We start from the raw sequence: 16,557 nt of genomic DNA on the forward strand, positions 1-16,557 counted from the left end.
AGTTGAAGCTATGAAGCTATGTTTTGAAGGATGAATAGGAGTTAACTGGAAGAAGAAGTGAACAAGGACACCCCAGGCAGAAGGAGCGATGTGTATGAAGATTCAGACAGACGAAGCCACACAATATGGAGAACTATGAGAGGCTCTGAATGCCTGGGCAAAGAGATCCTGTGGGGCAGGGATGTAAAGTGAAGTGAGAGAGTCCATACCACAACCTGCAGGGCTTTGGGTGCTGAACTGGAAGCCACGGTGGAGATGCGCTGGCAGAATTTTCGCAGGGGCAGGACAGGGCCTTTTGGCAGCTCCTTTCAGCAACATTGTAGACCTCAGACCAGCAACAGAGAGTCCAGTTAGGAGGCAGCAGCAGTAATTCAGGAGGAAATGAATAGGGACCGAAATCAAGGCATGGTTAAGGGGGAGGTGGGGGGAGGAGATCTTTTAGAGATTAAGAAGATCAAGTCTATCAGCTGATTGGAGATAGGAACTTGGCACAGAAGGGACATTTCTGATGGATCTCAGGCTTCTAGCTGAGGTGGCTGAGTGGCTGGTTCTCAATCCCAAAGATAAGAGAATCCAGGAAGAAGATAGGTTTGGGGGAGAGAACAATGAAACAGCATGATGGGGTGGTTCAAACCTTGAGTTCTGAAATTCAATTTGACCTGGTTTATATCCCATTTCTCTTGTTTACCAATTGCATGAACTTGCTTGGACTCAGCTTCTCTAAGCCTTGGCTTCCTCACATATTAAATGAGGGCTGATAACAGTACTTACTTGGTAGGTTATTATAAGGTTGAAATGAGCTGACCAACAGGAAGAACTATGCCTAGCACTTAGTGAGCGTCAATCAATGTTAGCGACAGTGTGAAGAGTGTCCTTCGGGAGTTATGCAACGCAGCAACCCTGAGTCCAGACAGCCCAACCTCAATTCAGAGCTTGTGCTCCTAACCATTCTAATATACTGCCTCCTGGGGGCAAGTGCACTTAGATTAAACGGTTGGAATATAGCCTGCACAAGGGGAGTGGTGTGATATAAGGACAGCAAGCTAGCAAGGGTTAAATCACAGAAGATTGTATATGCCAGGCTAGGGGGTTTGGGCTTTATCCTGTGTGGGGAATGAGGAGATACTGGGATTTTAAGCAGGGAGATGATATGTCCCAGTATTCATGTCCCAATAATCACTTCAGCAGCAGTCTGGAAGGGCTGAACTAACACCATAGGAAAGGGGTGGTAGAAAAGTTCCCACCGGCCTTCTTTATTCTAGTTTCCCTCTTAAGTGTATTGAAAACTCAGTTTGTCAGCTTCATTGGCCTGCTTCGATGTAAAGGGGAAGTAAAACAGTGATAGCAACTTGAGGTGTTCCAAGCATATCAGCATGAAATATCCTTTTTCTTAGTTGTTCCCTACAGCTGCAGATAACGTGGGTCCAGAAGGTTTCACTTTGCCTTAAAAAGGCACTGCAAAGGAGGGAAGGATGTGCCTTTGCAAATGGATAGGAGCGGCCAAGCCCGTGGGACCACAGTAGGCTCTGATCCAGCTACTAAACTCTGTTCGGCACCATCTAGACCTCTTTGAGTGATTTGGTCTAATTAGCCTGTCCCAAAAAGAATCTTCAAATTTTAATGGTGCATAGTTGTGCTAGCAGACTGCCCTCTGCCAGGCATGGGCCCTAGGAGTGAGGGCTGGATGGCCCGCAGTGGCTTGGCCAGAAGTCACAGGGTGCTTTGATGACTTTGCATAATTTAATGACTTCATTCAGAAAGAGAAATTTGGATTAGAGAAATGGAATAAATAAATGAGGTAGTAGCCATCTTGACAGGTGAAGCTTGCTGAGGGCATGTCAGATAATCCGCTGCTGAAACACATTTCTCCTTCAAATCTAATTGGAACTGGGGCTTTTCTTTGTCTCTGGGACAGTCTTGCTGCCACAACATGAGGTGTGGGGAGAGCAATGGGGAGAGAGCCAGCAGATCTGTATTCTAATCCAAGCTTGGCCATTAGCTGGCTGTGTGAACTTAGGGAGAATTCAACTATATGGATGGCAATAGCTCATCCATTAGGTGAAAAGACTACACTAGATCATTAGGAGGGAGGAGAAGGAGGAGAAGGAGAAGGAGGGGGAAAAGGAAGAGGAAGAAAAGAAGAAATTCCTACTTACCTGTTTTTTTATCTAATTCTCTGAGCATCGTGCTATGTGGTTTACACACACCGTCCTTAAATCTCACAATACTTCCATAGCTGTCTTTATGGATCTTTTCAGCTGTATGATTTTATGAGTCTGAGTTTATGTGAAAGCTCTAGGAATAAAACGAAATGGCAGAAGATGGAGACAAACTTTTCCTGTGTAATAGGAGGTGGTATTTTAAAACCTCGAGGCTGCCTCAACAATGACCGAGGACAGGAGTAGGGATTGGCATGTGTGGTGGAAAAATCAATTTCACTGGAATACTATGATCGAATCGTGGTGGTCATGGTTTTGGTTCTTTCTCCCTGGTTGGTCCACCTGATGACTGCATTACAGCTCGGGCTGAAGCGTTAGCATGTCCAGTACATGGCTACCATACATTAGTTATTTTAAATTTGTTTCCCTGTTCTCTCTGCTCCATCAAAACTCAAGGCCTTAGCCTAGCTTCCAAGCTATCTATCACATATCTTCCAGCCTTGCCACCATTCTTGTCCCTTGCTCCCTTCTCACATGGTTTTTCTTCCCTTACCCTTGAATGTGTGCTCATTATCTCCTGACTTTACACCCTCCTTCATCATGTACCTAGCCTGATTTAACACACAAGTAAGGAGTCCCTTTATGGGTGAAGCATTAGACAGAGAGCTGGGAGTACAGAGAGAACTTAATTTAATGCTCCCATGTTTATGTACCCTTAAAGATGGAAGTATAGGGTGCAGTGGGAGCCCAGAACACCTAACCTAAGTAATATAGATGCTAACACCCTTTCCCTTGCCCATCATACTCTTACCTGTCCTTTAAAGCCAAGATCATGCCTGCAGTAAGCACCGACTCCACCTAAATGCTTAATGATCCATAGCTTACACGTGCTGTCTGTCTAGTGTCAACAAGACTTAGAGCCTTGGTAACTTGAACACTTATTTTGTATTCTGTTATTTGAACTGTGCTCACTGCTTTACACTCCTCATCCCCCAATTCCACCACAACCCAACAATAACTGTCTCTGTGGATCTTTCCAGCCCTTTGTTTCTATGATGAGCCCTAACTGGAATGTCTCCCTTCTTTTTTCTGTTTCATAACCTTCTTCCTACCTCGCATATTTTTGTGGCTGGGTGGGCCATTGGACATCGAGAAGCTCTAATTATTACTACAATTACCCTACCTTAATAACTATCACCTAATGGCCCTTTACCACTGACAAAACATCTCTATCTCCATTATATCATTGTTCCACATGACAACTTTGTTATATAAGTAGCACAGAAATGAGCATCCCTGCTTTACAGATGAGAAAATAAATCTTCAAGGAACTAACCTATCTTTCACATATCATATAACAAATGGTCATGAATAAGACCATGTTTTCCCTATGCTATCTCTGGGGAAAATATGAAGGTAATTTACCTGCTGCAAAATTTCTGATGGGAAAATTGTTCTCTTGAGTCATGACACTGCTAAGTACCCAGGGATCCTTAAAAAGCCTCTTTTGACATGAGTTAAAGCAATGTGAATTCACAATGCTTCTTCTCAACAGAGCTGTGAGAATCAAATAGCAAATGTGTGTGACTACTTATCCTGGTATTTATCCTGGTATTTAAGGTTTTTCCATTACTTCCTCTACTGAACTTCCTGCCATTGTGCCCATCTTTCCATTGTTCTGTACTCATACATGCTCTTTCTTCTTCTTGGAATGATACTCTGCATTCCCATCTCTATATCCTTGTGAAGACCTCACCACTCCTCAAGACCCAGCTCAAATTAAACTCCTTGAAAAATCTGCCTCCGTTTTGTCTCTCCCTGCCCATACTCTCCTTTGAGAAGTTGACTTTACCCCTGTGGAATTCCCAGAGCAGATCTCCAAGCATTCTCTCTTCTGATATAGATATTTACATACAGTGGCCATTTCCCTGCCGAAATGCCAGACCCTTGAGTTCAAGCATCTCTCTTGTTTCATTTCTGTGGCCCCATAAGATGGAGCTTATGCCTTTCACATGGTAGCTTCTCAAGAACATGTGTCCAATTGTAATGAATAGAAGCATTATTATTAAAGGGGGCAATTTAGGTTGGATGAGGACACCCAGATGAAACTGAAATAGCTGAGAACAGGCAAAAAAATTCAGGACTGCATGTCCTAAACACTAGACTATTTTTCCATTCTGGATAGGACAATAATGGTCATTATTTTTGTTGTCACACTTTCAATCTCACACTCACATTGAGCCTTTGAAGTGAAATCTCTCCTAGTACCACTGAGGTGGTTCTTCTGTTTGAAGGGATATTCAGTAGAAAGTTATGAAGTCTCTGGTGAAGTGCTGCTCAGTTCATTCTCGAGAGATTCAGATTCTTTTGACCAACTTGATGTTTCAACAGCTTGAAAAATGAAGGAATGAACCATGTCTGTCTAGACTGACCAGAAAGTAAAAACAAGGGGCACTTTGAAATCTGTGAATCTGACCACAACTGAGAGTTGTACTTAGTCCAAGTAACTGGAAAAATCAGTTTCTTGGATTAGACAAATGCCTCCCTTAAGACTCTCAAACTGCTAGCTTTCTTCTTTCATAATTAATAGAAAATTATTACATTGACAGACAAGGGACTTCGTATTTGAGCCAATGGGAAAACTTGACGTTGAAACCAGGGGAAATAATTTAACCTCAAATAGAGTTGTTAATGCCAGGATAAAAGCAAACAAATGTGCTAATGATCTTCCCTGAGAATTGGACTGTGATGAATTTTGATGTATTTCCAGATGGAAAATATATCAGTTCTCTCGGGGGTGGGGGTGGGACACCAGAATGAGAAAATGCTGAAATGGAAGTCAGCAAAGAGCACTCGGAAGATCCCGTTTTCATCTTCTAGAGAATGAAAGTGCTAAAGAGGTAGAAAATTCTCATTTCAAGGAACCAGATCTGGGGTTGTAAGCATCCATGACAAGGTCGGGGAAGGGGGGATCCCTGATTTCCATAACAGGGACTGCCATCACTCTGTGGGCTTAAGGAATTATATGTGTGTTGGTTTCAAGATGCAGCGCTGCCTTGCTGTCCTTCTGTGCATTCAGTCATCTTATGGTCCAACACATATTTATTGCCACCTACCACCTACCCAGCTATTTTCTAGGTGCTTTGGATAGAGCAAAGAAGAGACACAGTCACTGACATTGTAGAATTTCCATTCTAAGTAGCAGGAGACAGACAATAAATACATACATAAATAAATGTATTAAATCAGATAGTTATGAGCGCTATGAAGTTTTTTAAAACTTAGGATAAGGAGAAAACAAGTGCCGTGTGCCAGTACAGAATGGGCTGAGGCATGTTGCTATATTATGCAGGTTGCTTAGGAAAGCCCTCACAGTCGATGTGACATTTGAACAGGGACTCTAAGAAAATCATGAGAAAGACATGTGAATATTTGGATAAAGAGTATTGCAGGTAGAGGGGACAGCAAATATAAAAGCTATGAGATATGAGAGTTCTTGGCAAGATCAAGAAAAGCTAGAAAGCTAGCTCAGTTGAAGCAGGGTTGGCAAAAGGCAGAGTAACCCATTTAGTAAGAGATGGAGCAGGGCACATCCTGTAGGCATAGTCTCGTACTGGAGGAAACAAGATTGTTCAAGTAGACCTCCCTGCAGTAGTTGGGGACACTTCTGAATCTACACATGGATTGTGAAGCAATCCACTCACTGTGCTAAAACAATACTGAAACTGGGATAGGCAAGAGAAGCTGGGGTCTGTGTGAATGAATATGGGTGGCAACTTTTTTTTTCAGCTGTGCTCCAAAACTGCTTTGCCACTTCCACGACCTTTCCTCTCCACTGGCTATGCTTATTCTTACCTCCAAACCCATTGAGACATCTCCATCCTTCACAGCTTAGTCCAAGTAACTGGGACAGTGTGGACACAGTTGAAACAGAATGGAATTTGGTACCTCTAAAACTTGGGTTAAAAAATCTGCCTTTATAATTTAGTAGCTCTCTGACTTTCAGAAACTTATTTAACCTCTTTGAGTCTCAGTTTCCTCATCAATCATAATAAAATGTTCTTTAAGTGTCTTAAGCCATTAAAGAATCATCATTAACCAAGGAGGGCAATTTGTAATCAGTAGATGAGAAAACTGAGGCACAAGGGGTTAAGTAAGTAGTCCAAGGTTACTACTAAATGGTAGGATCAGGATTTGAACTTGAGCAGCATGGCAGCAGGACTCATGCATTTAACCCTATGCTACCTTGCAGGCTAGTGTGCATGCTAAAAGAGATCATGAAGAGAAATAGAGAGTACCTACAAAGTAGGTAGTCCGTAGTTACTAGTTCCTGACCATTCATACTTTTTTGGTTGCCAGCGATAGAGAAACCAACTCCAAATTACTTAAGCCGAAAGAATGTTCGTTGGCTCTTAATGAATATAAATCTAGGCCCTAGATTCTAGGGACATGCTGGCTTCAGCTACTGGTCAATTTAGGTTTCAGACTGTTACCACTATCCATCTCTTGGCCATGCTTTATTTATTTATTTGTTTGTTTATTTGTTTGTTTGGCTGCGCTACACAGCTTGCGGGATCTTAGTTCCCCGACCAGGAATCGAACCTGTGTCCCCTGCAGTGGAAGCACAGAGTCTTAACCACTGGACCGCCAGGGAAGTCCCCATGCTTTATTTATTGATTCTTTTCAAGTTCCATATGGGGAGCCAGGACAGCTTTGGTTCCATTGTTAGTATGACACCCAATCCAATGGAGGAGAGGAATCCACTTCCCTGATGGTTAGAGTAACCACGTGTCCTGTTTTGGCGAGAACAGTCACACAGTGCAGTATAACAGAGGAGTCCACTTCCTTGTGGTAGGGGTGACCACACGTCCTGGATTGCCCAGACTGTCCTCGTTTATACCTGCCAGTCCTGCTTAAATAGTAATTGTACCTCCATTCCCTCTGAGAAGTATCCCAATTTGGACAGTAGATGTTATGGTCACTCTACTGATAGTCCAAAGAGAAATACTGAGATTTAGTCTCATTGGTCACTGCCTCAGATACAAAGTGTTCCCCTAAATCTTAAGAAGGATTTGCTTAGCTGAGAGTGGGGAGGGATGGGTCCACCAAAGAAGAATAGAGAGACTGTTAGTCAAAGATGTGACTCGGTGGATTCTGGGTGGTCAAAGCCACAATACGCATTACAGTTCCCTTTTCTTCCTTTATACTGTTTGGTATGATTTAGCAGCAAGTTAAGGAAGTTTGGGAGTTGGAAAACATGAGTTTGAATCTTGACTCTGTTCTTCCTGTAGCTCTAAACTTGTTGATCATCTTCTTTTCTAAGCCTCATATGTAGAGAGAACTGATTATGTCTGCCTCAGTGAGTTGTTAGGAGTATTCAGTAGGCTAATGGAATAAAACCTTTACCACAAAGCTTGGCATATATGATTCAGTGAATTGTTCACTGTTGTTTTTCCATGATGCCTAGAACAGATCTGAGCATACATTAGGTGGTGAGCAAATACCTAGGGACCAGTGATGAGGACACCAAACAAAGTACAGGACCACGGGCCTCACAGTGAGTGTAGGGAGTCTCAGGGTAAGTTTAGAGAAGAGTTGCTGGCAATGATGATGAGACCTAGTGATCAAGGAAAGGAGCCTTAGAATGTGAAATTGAGTGAAGAGATTTGTGATCCAGCTGAAACACTGGAGAAACCACTGAGAAAATGTGCTTTTTAGAACACTGGGGAAATGACGTTATTAACATTTAAAACAGCCAAGAATATTTACTTAACACCCATATTGGGGCAAATAAATATGAATAATTAATGCATCCTAATCCCAAGAAACTCAGAATTTTGGACGGAGAAGAAAGCTCAAAAATGTACAGGGATGTGCTTTGCTTAAAATAAATACATATACATAAAGTAGAGCATGATAAATGTCATACTTTTAAACATGATAGTTCTTTGATTGGATATAGAAAGTGGTTAAGACAGACTCAAGTGCTATGAAGGGTTAAATGAGGAAGAAATCCCTTCCAACAAGGGTGAACAGGAGAGATTTGGGGAGCTGGGGGTTGTTAGAATAAGATCTTGAAGTGTAGATGGATTTTACATGCGGGGAAGATACAAAGGTATTCAAGGCCTTGACTATTCCAAGCAAAATCCTGCCTTTGTGCTTTTGTTTCCTCTACCTAGAATGCTTTCTCAAGCTATCCATATAGCTTGATCCCTGAGTTCCTTGAGTCTTTTTTTCAAATGCCACCTCTCAGTAAGGACTTCCCAGCTACCTATGTAAAATTGTGATACCCACCACCTCCCTGTGTTGCTTTTCTCTTTAGCGCTTGCAACTCTCTAACGTACTGTAGACTTTACTGGTTTATCTTGCCAATTTTCTGTCTCCACCACTAGAATGCAAGTGCCATGAAGACAGGAAGTTTTGTCTGCTTTGTTCACTGCTCTAATTCCAGCACCTGGAAGAGTGCTTGACACATATTAGGTGCTCATGTTTTGTAAAAGGAACGGAGGGAAAGAGTCTGCCTGAGGGAGCGACATGAACCAAAGGACAGATAGAATGTGGTAGTTTGAGCAGCGATCACAGTGTCAGTGTCAGCTGACTGGAGTGTGTGTACTGACAGGGGTGAGAGGGGATTAACATGGTAGAGGCAGTTCAGCAGGAAACACATGTTCGAGTCAGACCCTGGAAGACTTGAAGACTAGGCCAAGGAATCCAGCTTTTATTCTGCATGTCATGGGAACTATCAAGGGCTTTCACTGGGAAATTTATATGAGCAGAGTTCTGTTTTAAGAGCATTAATCTGACAGTGTAGATTGTCATACACTGTCAAGGGTAGGCATAGAGAGCAGCTGGAGGTAAGAATGCTAGCTAGGAGACCTGTCAGTAAGCCACATAAACGACCATGGTGCCTTTACCAAAGAGAAGGAGGGAGAAAAATGGAGAGGACAGAGGCAGTTGTGCAAGTGAAGGGGATACAAAGAGGTAGAATTAACAAGATTTGATTCTCTTGTTCACAAAAAGAATGCAGAAACAGACTCACATAGAGAAGAGACTTGTGGTTGGGAGGGCGGGAGGGGGAGGGATGGACTGGGAGATTGGGGTTAGTAGATGCGAACTATTACATATAGAATGATGGACAACGGGGTCCTATTGTGTAGCACAGGGAACCATATTCAATGTCCTGGGATAAACTATGATGGAAAAGAATATGAAAAAGAATTTGTGTGTGTGTGTGTGTGTGTGTGTGTGTGTGTGTGTGTGTGTGTGTGTATGTATAACTGAGTCACTTAGAGAACATGTAATAGTGGGATGACCTCTATGTGTGGTGGTGGATGTGATGACTGCTTTGACATTAAATGTCAGAGTCGACAGGCTTAACGATGAGAGGTACCATGTTTTCCTTACGAACAATTTCTTTACAAGCAAAATAACGTTTCTAAATGGTTTCTACTTATTTTACTCTGTTTTTATTAGCTAGCATAACACAGTAACCATTTTAGTACCTGGAGTCCTTGAGATTTACTTTTTTCTGGGACATATCTATAGTTGCTGCTGAAAGTTAGGTATGATGACATCTCTGTCCCTGTGACCCCAGTTTTCTTTTTCACAAGCCATGCTCCCACTGAGAGGAAGTGCAAAATTGCACATTTGAAGAAGTGATAGAGGAAACAAAGAGAAGGGTATGGGATTGTCCAAAATCAAAAGTAGGCAGCAAAAGGGACTTAAGTCTGGAAAAGAAAGCTAGGAGTCCCTTCTCCCTTTCCAAGCAGACAAGAACTGCATTTTCTAGTGTTTTGAATTATTGCCCAGAATGTCTGTGTGTGTGTGTGTGTGTATGTGTGTGTATGCCTCTATACAAATAAAGCTAGATATAGAATAGATATAGAGCCTGTGTCCTGTACAAGTCAAGGAGGCCCTATTAACATAGAGTACAATGGGAGTGCTCTTTCTGGAGTTGTGCAATGATGGTTCTGCTTCCAAGGATGCAGAACAGAGGACTGATTTGAGGAGTGGCTTGGCTGTTTCGAAATCTCCCTCCCAGCTCCTGCACCATTAGAGATTAATTTATTGGGGTTACCATTCTCTAATCCATTAGTATGAATTAGTTCATTCAACTGATCACGGCTGAAGGCTCCATGACTTCCTGAGAAAGCTTAGGAGATGGGGACCTGAAAAATATAAAAGAATAAAGAGAGGAAAGATGTGGGGAGTGGTTTCTGGCAACAAACTTGGCCTATTTCATACACAGGTGAGCTAAGGACTCTTCTGCTCTGGGCAATGCTGGAGAATTAATTGAAGTCAGCTAGTGATTGGCTTTAAATGTTGAGATGCTCTAGGAAATAGGGAGCCATTGATGGTTTTTAAGGAGGAAAATTTATGGAAATAGAGATCAATCACATCTTCCCATCCCCAAACATCAAATGCTGAAGTTACCCATGGGCTCCTGCCTGAACATCTCTAGAAGGGCATTCCCTTCCTGGTCTCTGTCCTTCCACGCAAGCTGACTAATCCACATCAACTCAATTCAGCACATACTTACTGCACACACATTATATATCAGCACAGTTACAAGTTTCAGAAGCAGCTGCTAAAAAGTACTATTCTCTGGCTTCCTCCTTGTTTTGAATATTTTCTTTCATTTCCTCCCATTTGCAATGCCTTGTGTGACATTCCATCAGGAAGTAAACTTTCCAAGTACTGTCATGTTAGAGCCTTAGGAGGGAACTGATGTGGCCTAGAGTGTTAACAGGAGTGCTCTGTACGATGAGAAATGTATGTTTTCTTTACTCTGGCCAGATTTTTCTAGACCAGAAAGTGAAGGTTTTTTTAAATATTAGCATGTAGTATATTTAACAAAGTGCTTACTGAAAATCCCACAAAATATGTCTTTGCCGCATATTTTTAAAGTACAGAGGCGCTCACCTTGGTTTGTGTAAGCATTCAGTGGTGCATGCTATACTTTATTTTGGCCGCCGTGATACGTATCGGGAGGGTGCCTCTCTTTGGACTCCTGGTGGAATTGGCAAACTGTACATGAAGCTGGTCCAAGGATAAGGTGACTTGAGTGAGTTCTGAACGGGAGCCCTCACTGTCTGCTGTACAAACACATGTCTACATTCACAGTCCGATTCATCACGCCTACTGGCAACTGAACCATGCTAAGCCAAGTTCTCATCATCTGTTTCTTGGGTTATGGCTGTAGCTTACCTTCTAACTGTCCCCCTCATTCCAGGCTCTCCCACTCCCCTCCAGCCTCCATATTCTTAAACAAAATCAGACCTTGTCTCTTGAATTTTTAAAAGCCTCCAGTTTCTCTGCAGGGCTGGATGGCAGCAATAATTTTCATCAAAGGTCAGACCGCCCCTTAGCTATATTAGAATATACATAAAGAGCTGGCTGGGAAGGAGATAAGTGAGGTTTCAAAAGTCATATTTAGCATCTCCAGTGCCTTGAATTCCTTTTGAAAATTTAAGTAATATTTATGGATTAAATGAGATGTATGTTTATTTAAAAGGGGGATACTGATCTCCAGAAAGACGTCCAAACTTGTTCTGTCATTCAAGGTCCTACATGGTGTGGTTCACACTACCTTTCCAGAGCAATCACCCATCTTGCTATTGCTAGTGTTCGTACTTGATGTTGATGATACTAACAAGCGTAGGTCTTTGAGGGACTTTTTGTCTGGTTCTGGAGATAAATGCAAAACCTAATTTCAAGTGGTCTTGGCTGTGTTATCATAGAGATAAAACAGGGAACAGTGGAAGGGGTCAATGTGTGGAACAATGGAAGGGGTCAACAAATCTTCTTGGGAGGAGGTGTTAAAGCTCCAGAGATGCATCACAAAGAGTTAGTAATAATCACCTCCTGGACATTGGAGGGAAGACCAAGACAGGCAGAAGAAAATAATGCGCATTGCCTTTGAGGCATGTACCTACTGGGATTTTGGGTGATTGTGCATTGTCCAAAATGCAAACTGAGGTAGAAGAGACAAGAAGTTATGGGGTTTTATACTGAAATTTATAGGAAACTACAGAATTTTTTTTGGTGGAGAGAGGATAAACAGATGTATTTTTTAAATAAAAATGAAACTACTAGAAATACAGAGCAAGACTGGTAGTAGTAGAAAGAACAGTCAAAAGGCTATCGTAATACTCCAGGAGAGAGATGGCAATGGCCTGGGTGAGGGCAGTGCAGAAAAGACAGAGGTGGATTTAAGACAGATTTTGGAGGAGGAATTGAAAGGACTTAGAGACCCCGTAAGCTCTGATGGAAAAGATGAATTAAAGGTGGTACTGTGATATCCATCTGTGAACCCGTGTGTAAGGTGGTACCGTTAGGTGGGATGGAGAATGTAGTCAAAGGAGCAGATCTCAGCGGAAGGTGGGAGTTCTGCTTTGAACATGTCGAGTGTGAGGTGCCTGGGGGACATTCATGTTGGAATGTACAATACAGAATCTGGAGCCTAGAAGGGATATCTTGGCAGGAGACATCCATTTGTGGGTGATGATGGAAGACAAATGTAAATATTATCCAGAGTGGCATTTGATATGAGAAAAGATGAAGCCGAAGACAGAACTGCAAAGAATATCTTCATTAAGGTGAATTATTTTTTAAATCGAAAATAAATTTTAATTTGAGAGATTAACTCTGTTTTTCTATAGAAAAATTTTAAATATGTTATAAAAAGAATCCCTATCTGAAATAGCCATACATAGACTTATATAAAAGTGACTAGGGCATTTGCTCTTAAGTTAAGGGCAATACATCTAAAACACAAAAAACAAAAAAAGAGCTTTTGTTATCTCGCCGAGTCTGTTCACCAACAGTAGCACAGTAGTAAGTTTGATTTAGAATTGACTCTGTGTTCTTGCCATCCCTTTTATCTTTTGGAAGCTAGTGTTCTATTCATTTCTAAGCCACTAATTATTTTATCAGTTTCAACATTCACAATTTTTCACATTAGAATTGATGTATGTTATAGTTTAATTAGCAGTAATCAGTTTTCTTAGTGGTACATAAAGTAATTGTGTATCTTACAGTCTTTGGCCTGTTCGATTCAAAGTCATATGGTAATTGCTTTGTTCTTGCCCCTTTCGAGAAGGATGGAGTGAAATGGCCCACTCTGCTCCCTGCTTTCCTTCTCCCCCAGACCTGACTTAGCGGTCCTCTGTGAGGCCACAGGCCCCTTGTGAAAAGCCAGGAGCAGGGTGTCAAGGGCTCAGCCCAGGCACTCAAACCCTCTTATCCCGGGGTTTTGCAGGCCCTGAGAGAGCCAGGGAAAGCAAGAACCCACTGACCTCATAAAACCCAAGCCCTTCTCTTCACAGAGGGCCGCCCCATGTCACTCGGGATTCTGGTTGCAAGCAGCAGGCACCGAGTCCAATGGGATTTATTGGAAGGAAATCTGGTGCTGACACCACCTCTAGTGAGATTTATTGGAAGGAAATCTGGTACTCACAGAATCAACAGGAGGCAGAAGGAACACGTTTGGAAAAGGGCAAGACCAAGGGAACCCAGACCGTGGAGCTCTGGAGTAGTCTGGCCAGGATGTCAGACACCGCTGCATGTTGCCCCTCGTTAATCCTAGCTGTCCCCTCAGCTTTGCCTCCTGGCTCCAGAGACAAAGCCCCTGTTACGAGCAAAGCCCCTGTTAGGACACTGCCCAGATCCTGCCTGTGTCCTGGTCACCAGGAAATGGAGAGCAGGAAAATGTCTTCCCGGGGCGTCAGGAGAATAAAGTAGGGTCCAGCAAGGCGCCAATACAACAGTAGTGCAAGGGGAATCCCGCCCCCCCAGACAGAAAGGGGTTTTGATGTTGTATTGCCAACAGTGACGAACGGTCCCCTGCACTTCCTTTCCAAAGACTCAAATTTGTGAGGCCATCACAGCAGCCCAACACTCAGAGGACTGTGGCGTATTCAAATTGGTGACATTGACTTCATTCTCATCCACCAACTACTGGAGGAAACTAACCTTTTGGGAGCTCATATAAGGGGTGAGGCCTTGTGCTAAGTGTGTTATGTGTAATTGCTGCCAAACATGCAATTACTTGTGTTTAGACCTTGAGAAAATCTTAAGGAAGGAAGACAGTGATGAGTAAACTTTTTTCTAACTAGAGAGAAAGAAGGCAACAACTGCAGACGGTAGAATTTGGGTGCTAAATAAAATAATTTCTAAAAGATGCTATTGTTTGAAATTAGCCCCTTGGGCTAACAGGCAATTAACTTCTGCCAGTAGTTTAATTTCTCATGTGTACCTGGTACAGGAAACTGTACATGGGTGGTAATTTTTTTCCCTCCAATCTCAGAGGAAATGTAACCGGGTATAAACTAGTAGCACAACTCATATAGCAGTAGTCTGTAGCGGTTCTACATAAATCCTTTTCTTTAAAGTTATTTAACTGTTCTGAAAATGGTTTCAACAGAAGTAATTCCAATTGCACCAGAAAGGAAACCAGAGTCTTAAAGAAAAATATACTCTCTTTGCTGAGCAAGGCAAACATATCAGTATGCAGAGAAACAAACCAGTCTCTTGTGTTTTATTTCCTTAACAAATCCACTGAAACACTCACTTTCTGTCTTTAAAAGGATGATAGACAAAGAATTCTGTGGCCACTAAAAATTAATGCCTACAACTGGTTTGTAACTACTTTAAAAAGGCAGGTACTGTTTTTTAAATTTATTTCTCTTTTATTCACAGTATCTCATTATGGGACTTTGCACATATTATAAGAACTCATTTAAGAACTCATTGAAAACATACTCTCTGGGGAAGTATTTTCTATTTAAAGAATTAGATAACCTGCTATTTCCCCACCTACTTCAAAAAATAAACTAACACACTTCTATCACAATCTAGCCCTTTTTATAGCCAGGTCCTTATAGAATAATATATTTCCTAAAAGCTCTAAGTGGCACTGTCTGTCATGATGTTGCTTTTGATTCTTCCAGGATTTTTTAAAACAAAAATCCTTATAGCTGTGAAAGGTGAGAACTTGATACTATTTAAAGCTGACTAGCCAAAGTCATTTGGTGAAACTGACTTCGTTTTAAGAACTAAAAAATGTGAATGTACAAACTAGGTGGTTCTAATAAAAGCACAATTGTTTTCCATAGTCAAAGGAGCTGATAATAAAGTAATTTAGACCTTGACCTATTCCACCCTTTGGGTCTATGGAGTGAGATGGAAGAATCTATTTGTTGTTAGTTTTACTTCCCCATGATCTTCCCGTGGCTCACGCCTTAACTCCTTGAAGTTTTTGCTCAGTGTGGCCCTTCCTGACCACTCTATTTAAAATTTCACCTCTTCCTCCCCTTATCAGCATGCCAAATGTCCCTTTTCAGCTTTCTCTGTCCCCATCCCACTTACCTGACACAGTGTATGTTTTGTTTATTTATTTGTTTGCAGTTTCTCTCCCCTAACTCGTGGACGCTCTGTGACATGAGCACAGAATTTGTTTTTTTGTCTGTCTTGTTCCCTGTCCTGTGCCTGGCACCTGGCGCATAGTAAGTGCTCAGTAAATATTTTCTGACATACAAGCTAAGGCAACATTTGTTTGACGGTTCCTCTGTATGGATGTTTGCAACTCTCCTGGTGGTTTAAAAAGCAATTTCACATCAACACTTTTGCTTATTCTCACAATAAATTTGTGTTTAAGACCGGGTTATTATCCCAATTCAGCAGATGAGGAAAAAGGCCTCAGAGAGTTTCTACGAACCATGTAAAGTCAGGGGCTGGCAAGTGGTAGACTCCAGCCTTGAACTCAGACCAATTACTTCCCTTGAAATGCTGCTCCCACCCAAGCTGCGAATCTGTCTGGCTGAAGGAATACAGCAATGCTTTGTAGTAAATGTTGCGGGTCAGGTCTCAGGAGAGTGTATTCCACAAAGTAAATAAGAATAGAGTGTGGATGTAGCATATATAGTTTTGATAAATAAAGCAACCCATCTGTTTAGCTCTCAAGGGTGTGAAACCTAACTTCTCCTCAGCTGAGTGTTACATGCGCTGACCTCCAGGAATTGGGAGAGCGAACCATGCGATGTCCACCTCTGAGAGCCTCCACACACCCCTCCTTACCCTGCACCTGAGCAGCGCACCTGCTGTGCTTCAGGCTTTTCTCCACAGCATTTCTATTTCATGACAGCTGCGGGTAGGGACGTAGTGTGCGTAATGGTTAAAGATCAGATCAGATCAAAACATGCAGAACCAGACAAAACTTGAAGCTCAACATGGTTGGGAGTTTCTCTGGGGGAAATTACTCTGTCTCCTCATCTATAAAATTAGGTTGGTAGTACCAAGTTCGGATAAATAAATTAGATGATACAAGTAAAGCATTCATCACTGCTTTAGTTGTTATTATTGTATATCTCATTATCTCTTCTACTAGATTATAAGATCA

General features: G+C 42.0%; 1 protein-coding gene across 4 annotated transcripts in view; it reads left to right on the forward strand.

Moving 5' to 3' along the window:
• DYNC1I1 (dynein cytoplasmic 1 intermediate chain 1) overlaps positions 1-16,557 on the forward strand; it is a 342,609-nt gene that overhangs the window by 186,683 nt on the left and 139,369 nt on the right. The gene's annotated exons all lie outside the window — the stretch shown is intronic.

The sequence above is a fragment of the Balaenoptera ricei genome, chromosome 9, assembly GCF_028023285.1.
Source record: "Balaenoptera ricei isolate mBalRic1 chromosome 9, mBalRic1.hap2, whole genome shotgun sequence".
Lineage (NCBI taxonomy): Eukaryota > Metazoa > Chordata > Mammalia > Artiodactyla > Balaenopteridae > Balaenoptera > Balaenoptera ricei.